Source organism: Aquarana catesbeiana, linkage group LG01, assembly GCF_042186555.1.
Source record: "Aquarana catesbeiana isolate 2022-GZ linkage group LG01, ASM4218655v1, whole genome shotgun sequence".
Lineage (NCBI taxonomy): Eukaryota > Metazoa > Chordata > Amphibia > Anura > Ranidae > Aquarana > Aquarana catesbeiana.
The window spans coordinates 987157280-987172287 of NC_133324.1; the positions used below are offsets into that span (position 1 = coordinate 987157280).

The window sequence follows — 15008 nt, forward strand, 5'->3', positions numbered from 1 at the left end:
ATGAGTTCTGAAGCATTTTGCTGAATATGAGCAGATAATATTGCCCGAAACACTTCAGAATTCATTCTGCTGCTTTTGTCAGCAGTCACATCATCAATAAATACAAGAGAACCAGTTCCATTGGCAGCCATACATGCCCACGCCATGACACTACCACCACCATGCTTCACTGATGAGGTGGTATGCTTTGGATCATGAGCTGTTCCTTTCCTTCTGCATACTCTTCTCTTCCCATCGCTCTGGTACAAGTTGATCTTGGTCTCATCTGTCCATAGGATGTTGTTCCAGAACTGTGAAGGCTTTTTTAGATGTTGTTTGGCAAACTCTAATCTGGCCTTCCTGTTTTTGAGGCTCACCAATGGTTTACATCTTGTGGTGAACCCTCTGTATTCACTCTGGTGAAGTCTTCTCTTGATTGTTGACTTTGACACACATACACCTACCTCCTGGAGAGTGTTCTTGATCTGGCCAACTGTTGTGAAAGGTATTTTCTTCACCAAGGAAATAATAAAAGGTGCTTTCTTTCTTTTTAAGGATGTTCCAAACAGTTGATTTGGCCACACCTAATGTTTTTGCTATCTCTCTGATGGGTTTGTTTTGTTCTTTCAGCCTAATGATGGCTTGCTTCACTGATAGTGACATCACTTTGGATCTCATATTGAGAGTTGACAGCAACAGATTCCAAATGCAAGTAGCACACTTGAAATTAACTCTGGACCTTCTATCTGCTCCTTGTAAATGGGATAATGAGAGAATAACACACACCTGGCCATGGAACAGCTGGGCAGCCAACTGTCCCATTACATTTGGTCCCTTAAAAAGTGGTAGGCACATATACAAACTGTTATAATTCCTACACTGTTCACCTGATTTGGATGTAAAAACCCTCAAATTAAAGCTGAAAGTCTGCAGTTAAAACAAATCTTGTTTGTTTCATTTCAAATCCATTGTGGTGGTGAATAGAGCCAAAAAGATTAGAATTGTGTCGATGTCCCAATATTTATGGACTTGACTGTATTCAGGAGCCAATCCTAGACTGGAGACACATTATATGAGACTGCTAAGATCTCGCTATTACACCCCTTTACACATCAATGCCCCCACATATTTGCTATGAACAGCCCTCAGCGAGATCCATAGTAAAGGATCAGAAGGAAAAAGAAATATGAATGGACGACAAAGAAAAAGTAATATGGAGTAAAAGAAACAAACCAAATCATTGAACTACCAGAATCCCGTCATTCACTGGCCTTTAGAAACTCTTGGATAAGAAATACACAGACTTCTGTATTCCGGAGCCCTGAGGGCCACTCAGTAAGTGTCAAATGGCAGCATGTAAAAATTATATATAAAACAGCGCTCGCAAATGAATTCATGTAAAGTAGTGATCTTTAAAAATCCTCTTGCAGCTGCAGGATAAAAGTGCTTACACTTTGATGATATATAACAAATAAACCTGCGCTAGCAATTGACTAAAAATAATTGATTGACTGTACCAAAACCAAATCATAAATAATCTATACAAATACTAGTGAATGTGAGAAATGTGTAAGAAATATTGATAATATATACCATACACAATTAGCCGCACACTGGGTGAAATCGTGCATGAAATGCACTAATAAGAAAAAAATATATACAAAGTGAGAAAGGACAAATCGCAAATATATGTGATGAACAAGCGCGACTATGAAGTGATATAGTGTCATTAAACTAATACAAAAATTATATAAAATAAAAGCACTCTCATAAATAGTGAATGACAATGAAGTGAGCCTCTAAACAATCATAGACGCCAAGTAAAAAAATGAAACAAAACAGTCAATTGCATCCAAATTTACAAATGATGGAATATCCATAGCTTTAAGAAACTCCTTCACAGAAGGGACAGATGGCAGACTTCCAGCATATTCATCCGCAGGATGATAAATGGCTACCGATATGCTGATGTTAAAGATGGTTGGGACCATAGAACTCGTGTTCCACCAAAAAAAGAAGGGAAAAATATATGGCATAAAACCTTAGGATATCATAAGGTCACCTGCGCATATATGCGCTACTCACAAGACCGGCATGCAGAGCAGGCATTCAGATAGTTGGTCGGTTCGCCGCTGATCGGCGTGCGTTCCACCAAAACAGGAAGTGATGTCACTGGTACTGGTTAGCAGGCGTAGGCAGGATGTTACGTCGACGCGTTTCGCCCCTCCCCCAGGGCGTTATCAAAGACTAAACATCCCGCTCACGTAAGGAGCTATTTGTAACAGGCTCAATGAGTGACAGCCAATTACGGCCAATGGGTGAAAAAACACCCATTCCTTCCTCTGTCATCATATCCTGTTGCAATTAAAACTTTATTCAGTGGCCAAAGGCACAAACATATCCAATATGCAAATGAATACACCTGTACCATTTAACACTAGCCATCTTAAACAAAATAAAAGATATATTACAACATAATATCTAAACAAATACAAATTCTATATGCATATGTAAAATATTCGATTCCCTAATTACAATAAATCCTTTAATATAATATAAAATAAACTAATAGGCATATGAGATAAAAATATATATGTGAAAAATTACACGTACATATAAATAAAATATGATTAATCAAAAAATATATTTTTAATAGAAACACTATACCTTACTGAATTGCTGAATCTTAACAAGAAGAGTATGATGTTCATATTAATGAACATGGTATGGAATTATCTCAACAAATAAAAATAAAAATAAAAATAAAAAAAATTGAAATAAAAATAAAAATAAAAATAAAATTGAAAATAAAAATAAAAAAATTTTGAAATAAAAATATAAATAAAAATAAATATAAAAATAAAAATAAAAATAAAAATAAAATTAAAATAAAATAAAGATGAAATAAATAAAAATAAAATAAACATAAAAAATAAAATAATAAAATAAAAAAAATAAAAATAAAAATAAAAATAAAAATAAATAAATAAATAAAAATATATAATTTTTGCATTTTACAAGTAGAGCACTTGGTCACAGCAGCTGCAAAAATATTTAGATCACAATGGAGATTTTCTCATTTATTAATGATAGAAGTCTAAATGCGGATGATTTCTTTTCATCCAATAATGAACAATCTGATATCAATTCAGAATTTAAACATCTTAAGGGTGCCCTTGACAAGCAAGTAAGAACCTGGTGGGATATCTTTTCCCTCAAAAAATATGTGAAGGATAGGATGACCCCCAGACGGCTTAGATGGGATTTAGCCCCAAATGATGGACTTACAGACAAAGATCTGGAGGATGAATGGTTCTCCTTTTTTAACGGAGTTGAAAGGAAACTTTTAGAAATGCTGATAGCAAGAAAAGAAAAGAAATTAAAACTAATTGAAGCTAACATTAATGGAATCAAATCCAAATTAGGTCCTCTCATCGCCTCGGGCGAGTGTAAGGACAAACTGTAACAGCTTCAGGATTTTGTAGACAAATTGGATAAAGATACTCAAAAGAAAAAAATTAAAAAATTCTTTAGAGATACTAATGATTACAAATCTAATAAGGTCTACAAATGGCAAGAATTAGGAGAGGAGTCAAACACTGTATCCAATTCTATGGAGACAGAGCCAACTAGAGTGTTGGATACCATCAAAACTCCTGTTAGGAAATATGACGGCTCTTATAGAGACCCCGGGAAAGCCACTCACAACAGTCAGAATAATGACTATTATGGTGCATCAGCATCTGGGTACAGTGTACCCATTTACAACCGTTTTGAACCCCTTGATTATGATCATCCTTATCCATCCCAAAGGGGATCCTATGGACAAAGGGGCTACGACCATAGAGGATCTCATAATCAAAGGGGATACAATAATAGAGGAGGAGAATATGGAGGACAATCTTGGGCCTACAATCAGTCTGACCATTTTCCTTCAACCCATCGAGGAAGAGGATGGTACCCTAGTAACCAAAGAGGGGATTTTCAGAGGAGAGGATCAGGGGGACCACCTATCACGAGAGGGAGAGGTGTCACAACCCCCAGGGGCTGGGGGAGAGACCAGGGTCCACCAGAACAATGGAGACCATGGTATCCCATGACCCCGCAACCAAATCCAGAAAGAAGAGGAGAACAAGAGGATGTAGAGGAGGGAAAAGGAAAGCGAAAAAGAATGGTTTAATGGAAGGAATTTTTAATTTAAGTGATGTCATTTTTTCTCAAGAGGAATTAAAGGTTTTAGATTTGGGTTTAAAATACGCTATGGAAAAAAATCTCAACAAATTTGATGTGTTCATTGACTTACAAAAATTCATTAGGAAAGTCAATATAAAAAAACATTTCTCTAACAAAGAATTCGCATTAAATTCCCCGGAAGAGGAGTATATGCATACAACTTTGAGGAATAATTCAATCTTCAACCCCCAGATTAATAACAACCATTTCGTAGGGGTGTTCAAATCTCTGGTTGAACAGGATCTGGACAAACTTGTTGTTAAACCCCAAAAACGTAAAAAAGATCTAGAAAGAGGTTTGGAGTCATTGATAAAAAATAAAAACATAGTGATTAGGTCAGCCGATAAAGGAGGGGGAGTGGTGATACTTAATAAAACCGATTACCTAGAAGAATTAAACAGATTAGTTGGAGACCAAGAAACTTATGAAAAGTTAAAGAGTAACCCTACTAGGAAATTTAAGATAAAATTAAAGAATTTAATTAAAACAGCAACTGGAGAGGGCATTTTGAAGAAAAAAGAGGCCAGATACCTTACCCCTGATGCACCACGGGTACCTGTGATATACCAATTGCCGAAGATTCACAAGAATAGATCTAAGCCTCCAGGCCGACCGATAATCAGCGGGATTGGATCCCTTTTTTCCAGACTCGGTGAATACCTGGACTGTTTCTTACAACCACTCACCAAAAAATATCCTGCATATCTTAAAGATAGCAGAGAATTAATTGAATTAACTAAGACCTTAATAATAGATGAAAACTGTCTACTTGCAAGTATTGATGTGAATTCACTTTATACCAATATCCAACAAGAACATGCACTACAAGCAGTTGAATGGGCCCTGGGTAATACAGATATGAAATCAAAGCAAAAGAAGTTCATCCTAAAAGCTCTTGACCTAGCAATGAGCCACAATTTTTTTTGGCATCAAAAAGAATACTATAGACAAAAGAAAGGAGTCGCAATGGGTGCCAAGTATGCACCTTCAGTGGCTAATCTGTTCATGAGCTTTTGGGAGGATGAGGCCATTTTTCAATTTAATATCCCAGAGCTCAGGTTGTACAGAAGGTACATAGATGATATTTTAATTATCTGGGCAGGAACACCCGACTCCTTTTTGGAATTTTTGGCCAAAATAGGGACCAATCGGTTTGGTATCTCTTTTTCCGAAAGTTTTAGTTACCAACAAATTAATTTTCTAGATCTGACACTTTTCAGAGAGGGAAATAAGCTACTTACTCGTACCTTCTTTAAAGATGTTGATAGAAATGGCTATATCCCCCTGACAAGCTGCCATCATCCAAGATGGCTGGGGGGTATCCCAAAAAGCCAGCTACTTAGGATTAGAAGAAACTGTAGCAATTTAAGTGATTACAACTTGCAAGCCAATATTATTCTGAAAAGATTCCAAGAAAAAGGGTATAGTCTGGAAAATTTGGAGAGGATTAAACAAACGGTTGGGGAAATGGATAGGAATGATCTGTTTAGATCTAGAGAGAAAAGGGAACAAAATGATTATAGTTTGTCCTTTTTTACAGGATTCAACAGACAGTATCGTGACTTAGAGAAAATTGTGAAGAGACATTGGCCTCTCCTTCTTCGGGACAATGATCTTAAGAAGGTGTTGCCAAAACAACCTAGATTTATTTACACCAAACCACCTACATTAAGGCTCCAGCTAGCACACAATGTCATAGACCCTCCTAGGAAGGTATTGACCTTTCTAGACAGTGTTGGATTTTACAGCTGTGGCAGGTGTGTAATGTGTAGGACATCCAAATTCCGCAAACGGAAAACTACCCACTTTAGTTCCCTGGTGGATGGCAGATCTTATGAAATCAAAAAATTTATAACCTGTAGCACTACACATGTCACTTATCTTTTGTCTTGTCCTTGTAATCTTCAGTACGTGGGAAGAACTACTAGGCAATTGGGTACAAGACTCAAGGAACATGTAAATAGGATCAAAAAGGGGTACAAGTTTCATGGTCTTTCCAACCATTTCAAAATATTTCATAATCAGGACCCAAGCCTACTTACTTTTTGTGGGATTGATAGAGTCGAGGAACACTGGCGAGGTTCCAATCTTAGACAAAACATCTCACAAAATGAAACCCAGTGGATACATAGATTACGTACACTGAACCCCCTGGGCCTGAATATTGAGTTGGACCTAAATTGTTTTTTATCTAACTGGTAGTTTTATTTTTATTTTTATTTTTATTTTATTTTATTTTATTTTTATTATTTTTCATTTTTTATTTTTATTTTTGTATATTTTATATTTTATTTATTTTTTATTATTTTTTATTTTTATTTTTATTTATTTATTTTTATTTTTATTTTTATTTTTATTTTTATTTTTTTTATTTTATTATTTTATTTTTTATGTTTATTTTTATTTTTATTTTTATTTTTATTTTTATTTATTTCATCTTTATTTTATTTTTATTTTATTTTTATTTTTATATTTATTTTTATTTATATTTTTATTTCAACATTTTTTTATTTTTATTTTCAATTTTATTTTTATTTTTATTTTTATTTCAATTTTTTTTATTTTTATTTTTATTTTTATTTGTTGAGATAATTCCATACCATGTTCATTAATATGAACATCATACTCTTCTTGTTAAGATTCAGCAATTCAGTAAGGTATAGTGTTTCTATTAAAAATATATTTTTTGATTAATCATATTTTATTTATATGTACGTGTAATTTTTCACATATATATTTTTATCTCATATGCCTATTAGTTTATTTTATATTATATTAAAGGATTTATTGTAATTAGGGAATCGAATATTTTACATATGCATATAGAATTTGTATTTGTTTAGATATTATGTTGTAATATATCTTTTATTTTGTTTAAGATGGCTAGTGTTAAATGGTACAGGTGTATTCATTTGCATATTGGATATGTTTGTGCCTTTGGCCACTGAATAAAGTTTTAATTGCAACAGGATATGATGACAGAGGAAGGAATGGGTGTTTTTTCACCCATTGGCCGTAATTGGCTGTCACTCATTGAGCCTGTTACAAATAGCTCCTTACGTGAGCGGGATGTTTAGTCTTTGATAACGCCCTGGGGGAGGGGCGAAACGCGTCGACGTAACATCCTGCCTACGCCTGCTAACCAGTACCAGTGACATCACTTCCTGTTTTGGTGGAACGCACGCCGATCAGCGGCGAACCGACCAACTATCTGAATGCCTGCTCTGCATGCCGGTCTTGTGAGTAGCGCATATATGCGCAGGTGACCTTATGATATCCTAAGGTTTTATGCCATATATTTTTCCCTTCTTTTTTTGGTGGAACACGAGTTCTATGGTCCCAACCATCTTTAACATCAGCATATCGGTAGCCATTTATCATCCTGCGGATGAATATGCTGGAAGTCTGCCATCTGTCCCTTCTGTGAAGGAGTTTCTTAAAGCTATGGATATTCCATCATTTGTAAATTTGGATGCAATTGACTGTTTTGTTTCATTTTTTTACTTGGCGTCTATGATTGTTTAGAGGCTCACTTCATTGTCATTCACTATTTATGAGAGTGCTTTTATTTTATATAATTTTTGTATTAGTTTAATGACACTATATCACTTCATAGTCGCGCTTGTTCATCACATATATTTGCGATTTGTCCTTTCTCACTTTGTATATATTTTTTTCTTATTAGTGCATTTCATGCACGATTTCACCCAGTGTGCGGCTAATTGTGTATGGTATATATTATCAATATTTCTTACACATTTCTCACATTCACTAGTATTTGTATAGATTATTTATGATTTGGTTTTGGTACAGTTAATCAATTATTTTTAGTCAATTGCTAGCGCAGGTTTATTTGTTATAAATGGCAGCATGTGGCCCCTTATAGGCAGGTTGGGCTCCAGGGATCTAGATTCTGTGGAAGGAAGTTCCTGGTGTAACGTACAGAGAACTCTATGGGGATGATGGGTAAATAGATATTGGTGGACAGTCTGATTCTTCTCCACCCTCCATTGTTAATATGAAGGCTTCATACTCTGGCCATGGTGCCGTCCTTACACTGTGCCCTGCAGATCAGGTGAAGAAAACTGCTGCATTCTCCTTCAGAAGCAGAATAATACTAATCCAGGGCAGGAAAAGAAGTTCTAAAGTGTGATTAGGCAACACAAACATAGAGAACATACCTGAGGGGTGGACAGTTTACTTTGTGGACTCATCATAGTCCTTTAACTACATTGCTTACCACAATGGGACGAGGGATCAGTGTTGGGACGTTCATTCGAAGAAATTACTTAGGGCGTTTGGCGTGGACCAATGTGACAGCTTCTGGCTGTCAACGGTTGTGAGGAAGCAGCAGGTACTTGTATCCACCCCATCTGTACAACCACTGACATCGCTCGTTCATTCATGGCTGGGTATCCCCAGCCTCATAAATACATGGGCAATGATCAGAGGGTTTACATCATTGCCTAAATATGGTCACATGGGCATATTAGGGTAATGATGTCACCACTATCTCTGTCCTTTGCTTCATATTGCTGATGACATCTTGGGGAGCTGTCATTCGGCGAGTGGTGTCGGGGAGTTAGGGATTTTTCTTTGAGCAGGTGCTGGGTAACGTGGATCTACATCGTGCAACTTTTTTTTCTTTAATAAAGGCCTTGTCCAAACCTGTCCCTGTGTTTTTGTTTACACTTTATTTTATTTTGTAAATGAATGAGGGTACTATGTATCCCATGACTTATTCATATGGGGACAGTATCTGGATGACCCTTATTGTTAAAGGGGACTTTGAGATTCCAAAAAGCCCCCAGCTCACAGACCTTCACAAACACTAGGCCAGGGTAGTGGGAAGGAGGCCCCTGTCCTCATCAACATGGGGAGAAGGTGCTTTGCCAGGGGGATCCGCTTGTCCCCACCTTCTCTGGCCAGCCAGGCTGCATGCTTAGACATAGGTTTGGTATGGAATTTGGAGGGACCTCATGCTTTTAGTTCTTTGATGTATTTCCACTCCCCTGGTTATTTGGTGGTAGGCATGAGAATGATTGTGACGTGTCTCAGTGGATGGTGTTTTTTCTTTTGGCAGGTGATTGGCATCATGATTGAGGTGGATCAACATCTCTGGATGACGTGATGGATGTACACTGGTGGACTTAGGACTTGTCATTAACAGTGTCTTTATTTTTGTTAACAGTTTCTTTTTTTCACTCAGTTTAAGGGTCTGCTATGGATTTTTTCTGTGGGGTCTCATGATTTTTGTGTTATTTTGAGTGTGGAACCCCTTAAAATCTATACCAAAATCAAAGGGTCTAGTGTGAATTTTATAAGGGAGGAAGGTGAACAGAAATGCATGTAGCCAGATGGTCGCCAGGGCTAGTAAAGTTTACAGACACAATACAATAGGAACCTGGCTGGGAAAATATTACCGCTCCCACTACATGGGATGATGAGGTTTAGGATGTTGGAGCATTTACTGATGCAGAACATCCCCACTATTCTATAAAGGATGTGATGTATGGGCTCAGACAAAAGTGCCATATCCCTAACATAACGTCTCAAGCAAAAAAAAAGGAAAAAATGGTGGGATTCTTGAGGCACAAGTCACACATCAATGTGTTATAAAATGACAAATATTTGATTGTAGAGTTCCATCAGTTACAACCATCAAACAAGTGCAAACAAACCCCAAATTGTCAAATTCAGCCATCAATTACCAGACATCATAGCACCTTGGTGGACAATACCACCTATAACTTTCTCAGGATTTGCCAGGTGACGGTTTAGGGCAGGAACTGTACAGTTCTATGCGTTTCATGGATAATATTCCACTTTTTCAGGAGTAGACAGGGGGGATGTTCTATAAACACCAAAAATAGGGTAAATAAAAAATCAATAATCACATTTTCGTTTGGGGAGAATTTTGTCTTGCAGAGGGAATTTATATTTGGTGGGGTGATCGTGAAGATGTTTGGGTGCAAATTCATGAAAGGGTTTTGGCCCACTCATTAAAGGTTTGGTCCAAATTCACAAAAGGGTTTTGGATGATCATGAAAGGGTTGGGGCCCACTCATGTATATGTTTTGGCTAACTCATGAAACGGTTGGTGACCCTCCAGGAAAGATTTTCCCTGGGCCCACCAATGTCTTAAAGCGATCCTGATACATAAGCTCATTATTAACATCTGTTGTGTTACTGTATAAAGGAAATGTAAGATGCTTTATATGTATATCTTTTTAAGCACTACCCCCTGCAGGAACTGCTGGTGAATGAAGGTATCTGCCACCCTCCACAGCCTGACACACAGAATTTTCCACCACACGCTGGAGTCAACAATTGTGCCTCTGGTCAGGATGCTTTTGTGTTTCATTAAGAAGGTCCCTTCGAAACCCGAGCCAAGGCCCAAGGTCACCCCCCAGACTAGGGGCTCCCTCAAGGGCCACCAACAGCCTAACACTCCATCTCCAGCTTCCACTCAAACTCCACTGCACCCAGCTGGGCTGACCCTGAGTATTTTAGGGGGCCTGCCCCCTGCCAAGCCATCTGTTGGGGATTGGTCAGGCCCTCAGAATACTCCAGGCAGCTCCTCCTGACTTCCGCTCCCATTCTTCTACAACCTTCTACCAGTTTCTAGAAGTAGGGGAAGGTCTCTGAGATGCTGCCCATGAGTCATATTAGACTCCCTGACTCACTCAACCCTGACCCAGAAAACACACATGCTTGGCTGACAGACAAGCCTGACAATTTACCTACACTAACAAAAACTATTCCACTTCTAGCACACTAGAGGGTGCTACACTTTCTTTAAATATTTGAATTTAAATATTTTCTTTCCTGATGTTCAGAACTAAAAAAAATGATTTAAAAATATAGATAAATATAGATTTCTTCTTTTTTTTAGCCTAATAAATGTAAAAAGTGTATACCATCCGACAGGGGCAGCTCTCGGCCCCTGTCCACCTCTACCAATCAGGACAATAGACATCTACAGCCATTTGCAGCAACCAATCCAGTTCAGAGAAGAGCAGGAACTGGAAGCAGAGCACTCAATCACTGGAGGTGTTGGGTCATGTGATCAATACGCTCTGGGGGCGGGTTTAGTGGAGATGTATATGGGACCTCCTGATCTCCTTTTTATAGATAACTCTGGGATAAATCCCAGCTCAGACCTGGATGGAAGGTGGAGCAGTGGAGGCTCCCATCCCCCCCACGTAACTCCCTGGGCAATGATCTCCTCTCCAGGGACACGGCATGGACACAATGAGAAGGTATTGATGATCTGAGAATCCTATTGGATGGTAAGATGAGGAACACCAATAGAATTACAGAGGCCATGTCAGTTATGGAGGGAGCTCCACCTAATTTACATTGAGATATTTCCACCTAAACCTGGAATGTGTAGAAATAGAACAGAGAATCTACAATATGATACTCACCATCACCACTTCCTAATGATCCTTCATCTACAGATGTGTTGTATACGGAATGACCTGCAAAGAGAAAATCATTTGGGTTTTAGTTCATTCTCAGGATTCAAACACAACATTTCTCCTTTGCTTTTGTTGGATATAATTTATCTTAAACCACTTGCCCCTCACACACGGTACATTTACTGCGGGCTGGCGGGCGGCAGCTACAGGCGAGGTGACATACCCGTACATCGCCGCCTGTTCCAAGGTGTGGCACAAGCTTGTCAGCAAGTTTCAGCCAATGGATTTGGATGTATACCTGCTGATCGGCTGTGTCCAATCACAGCGCAGAGATCTGTGTTTACAAACACACAGACTTCTGTACACAGACAGCAATCTGACTACTTCTTCTCCCTGAAATCCACTCCAGGGAGAAAGAACAGCCAGATCTGAGCAGCACATATTACCCACAATACATGTGTTAGGCAGACAGGGAACCCCGAGATCACCCCTTGATGTTAACCCCTTCCCAGCCAGTGTCATTAGTACAATGTATAGTATTATCACTGGTCACAATATTTGTTTCCCTCCCAGTCAGCGTTTGTTAGTGCCAGATTGGCCGCCACACAATCACAGTCACAGTATAAGATCCCCACCTTTACTAGTATAGTGTCTATAGCTGCCTAAATCTCACTATATATCCCATATAAATCCCAGTATATATCCCATATAAATCCCAGTATATATCCCATATAAATCCTAGTATATATCTCATATAAATCCCAGTATATATCCCTTATAAATCCCAGTATATATCCCATATAAATCCCAGTATATATCCCATATAAATCCCAGTATATATCTCATATTAATCCCAGTATATATCCCATATAAATCCCAGTATATATCCCATATAAATCCCAGTATATATCTCATATAAATCCCAGTATATATCCCATATAATTCCCAGTATATATCCCATATAAATCACAGTATATATCCCATATAAATCCCAGTATATATCTCATATAAATCCCAGTATATATCTCATATAAATCCCAGTATATCTCATATAAATCCCAGTATATATCCCATATAAATCCCAGTATATATCTCATATAAACCCCAGTATATATCCCATATAAATCCCAGTATATATCCCATATAAATCCCAGTATATATCCCATATAAAACCCGGTATATAGCCCATATAAATCCCAGTATATATCCCATATAAATCCCAGTATATATCTCATATAAATCCCAGTATATATCCCATATAATTCCCAGTATATATCCCATATAAATCACAGTATATATCCCATATAAATCCCAGTATATATCTCATATAAATCCCAGTATATCTCATATAAATCCCAGTATATATCCCATATAAATCCCAGTATATATCTCATATAAATCCCAGTATATCTCATATAAATCCCAGTATATATCCCATATAAATCCCAGTATATATCTCATATAAACCCCAGTATATATCCCATATAAATCCCAGTATATATCCCATATAAATCCCAGTATATATCCCATATAAATCCCAGTATATAGCCCATATAAATCCCAGTATATATCCCATATAAATCCCAGTATATATATCATATAAATCCCAGTATATAGCCCATATAAATCCCAGTATTTATCCCATATATATCCCAGTATATATCCCATATAAATCCCAGTATATATCCCATATAAATCCCAGTATATATCTCATATAAATCCCAGTATATATCCCATATAAATCCCAGTATATATCTCATATAAATCCCAGTATATATCCCATATAAATCCCAGTATATATCCCATATAAATCCCAGTATATATCTCATATAAATCCCAGTATACATCCCACAGTTTGTACACATCATAACTTTCACACAAACCAATTATTATACAGTTAAGGGGATTTTTTTTACCAAAGACATGGAGCAGAATACATTTTAGACTGAATTCATAAAGAAATTTGATTTTATAGGATAAGTTTTATAACAGAAAGTGGAAAATATTATTTTCTTTACGTTTAGATAATACAAAATAAAACCCCCCAGTGGTGATCAAATACTACCAAAAGAAAACTCTATTTGTGTTAAATAAATTAATAAATGATATAAATTTAGTTTGGGAGCAGCGCTGCATGACCGCGCAATTGCCAGTTACAGGATCAGTTCATCTTTCCTACCATGTTACATGTTAGTGCTGCCCCCCTCCCCCTCCCCCTCCCCTCCCCTCCCCCCGATCCTCGCTGTGACAGCAGACCGGGGATCTTCTCCACACAGACACCTTTCCACACTCCACCCAAGAAACAAGAAAACTTTTCTGGAGTTCCACTTTAAGTGAGATTTTTGTTACAGAATGATGGAAGGATAAAAAGACATTTAATAATGAAGCTCCTTACCTGGAAGGACCCTGGGAACTGAAAATAAGAGAAGACACAGAGTTAGGTTTGATCTTCCATTGATATAAAAGTTACTTTATACAGAGTAATGAGGATGTACCATGTGACCTGAGCCCCAGCAACCAATCAGATCTCAGCTCACTGTGGTCACATGATAGAAGATATGATTTTTGTCAATGGGCCCTCATGGTGTCCATACCTCTGATTTGTTGTATAATCTGAGGACCATCTATATCAGTGGTGGTCAAAGTTCTTGAACTAGGGGACCCCTGACATCACCAAAGGGCCACACATAATATTCAGGGGTCAGTCCTAGACTGGAGACACATTATATGAGACTGCTAAGATCTCGCTATTACACCCCTTTACATATCAATGCCCCCACATATTTGCTATGAACAGCCCTCAGCAAGATCCATAGTAAAGGATCAGAAGGAAAAAGAAATATGAATGGACGACACAGAAAAATTAAGATGGAGTAAAAGAAACAAACCGAATCATTGAACTACCAGAATCCTGTCATTCACTGGCCTTAGGAAGCTCCCGGATAAGAAATACACAGACTTCTGTATTCCGGGGCCCTGAGGGCCAACAGTAAGTGTCAAATGGCAGCATATGGCCCCTTGGAGGCAGGTTGGGCTCCAGGGATCTAGATTCTGTGGAAGGAAGTTCCTGGTGTAACGTACAGAGAACTCTATGGGGATGATGGGTAAATAGATATTGGTGGACAGTCTGATCCTTCTCTACCCTCCATTGTTACTATGGAGGCTTCACACTCTGGCCATAGTGCCGTACTTACACCGTGCCCTGCAGATCAGGTGAAGAAAACTGCTGCATTCTCCTTCAGAAGCAGAATAATACGAATCCAGGGCAGGAAAAGAAGTTCTAAAGTGTGATTAGGCAACACAAACATAGAGAACATACCTGAGGGGTGGACAGTTTACTTTGTGGACTCACCATAGTCCTTTAACTACATT

General features: G+C 37.7%; 1 long non-coding RNA gene across 1 annotated transcript in view; it reads right to left on the reverse strand.

Moving 5' to 3' along the window:
* LOC141127221 (uncharacterized) overlaps nt 1–15008 on the reverse strand; it is a 37892-nt gene that overhangs the window by 10477 nt on the left and 12407 nt on the right. Inside the window, exons 2-3 of the long non-coding RNA XR_012241498.1 lie at nt 14032–14049; nt 11643–11696 (exon numbers count right to left, since the gene is read on the reverse strand). This is a non-coding gene — a long non-coding RNA (uncharacterized lncRNA). The remainder of the gene's footprint in view (nt 1–11642; nt 11697–14031; nt 14050–15008) is intronic.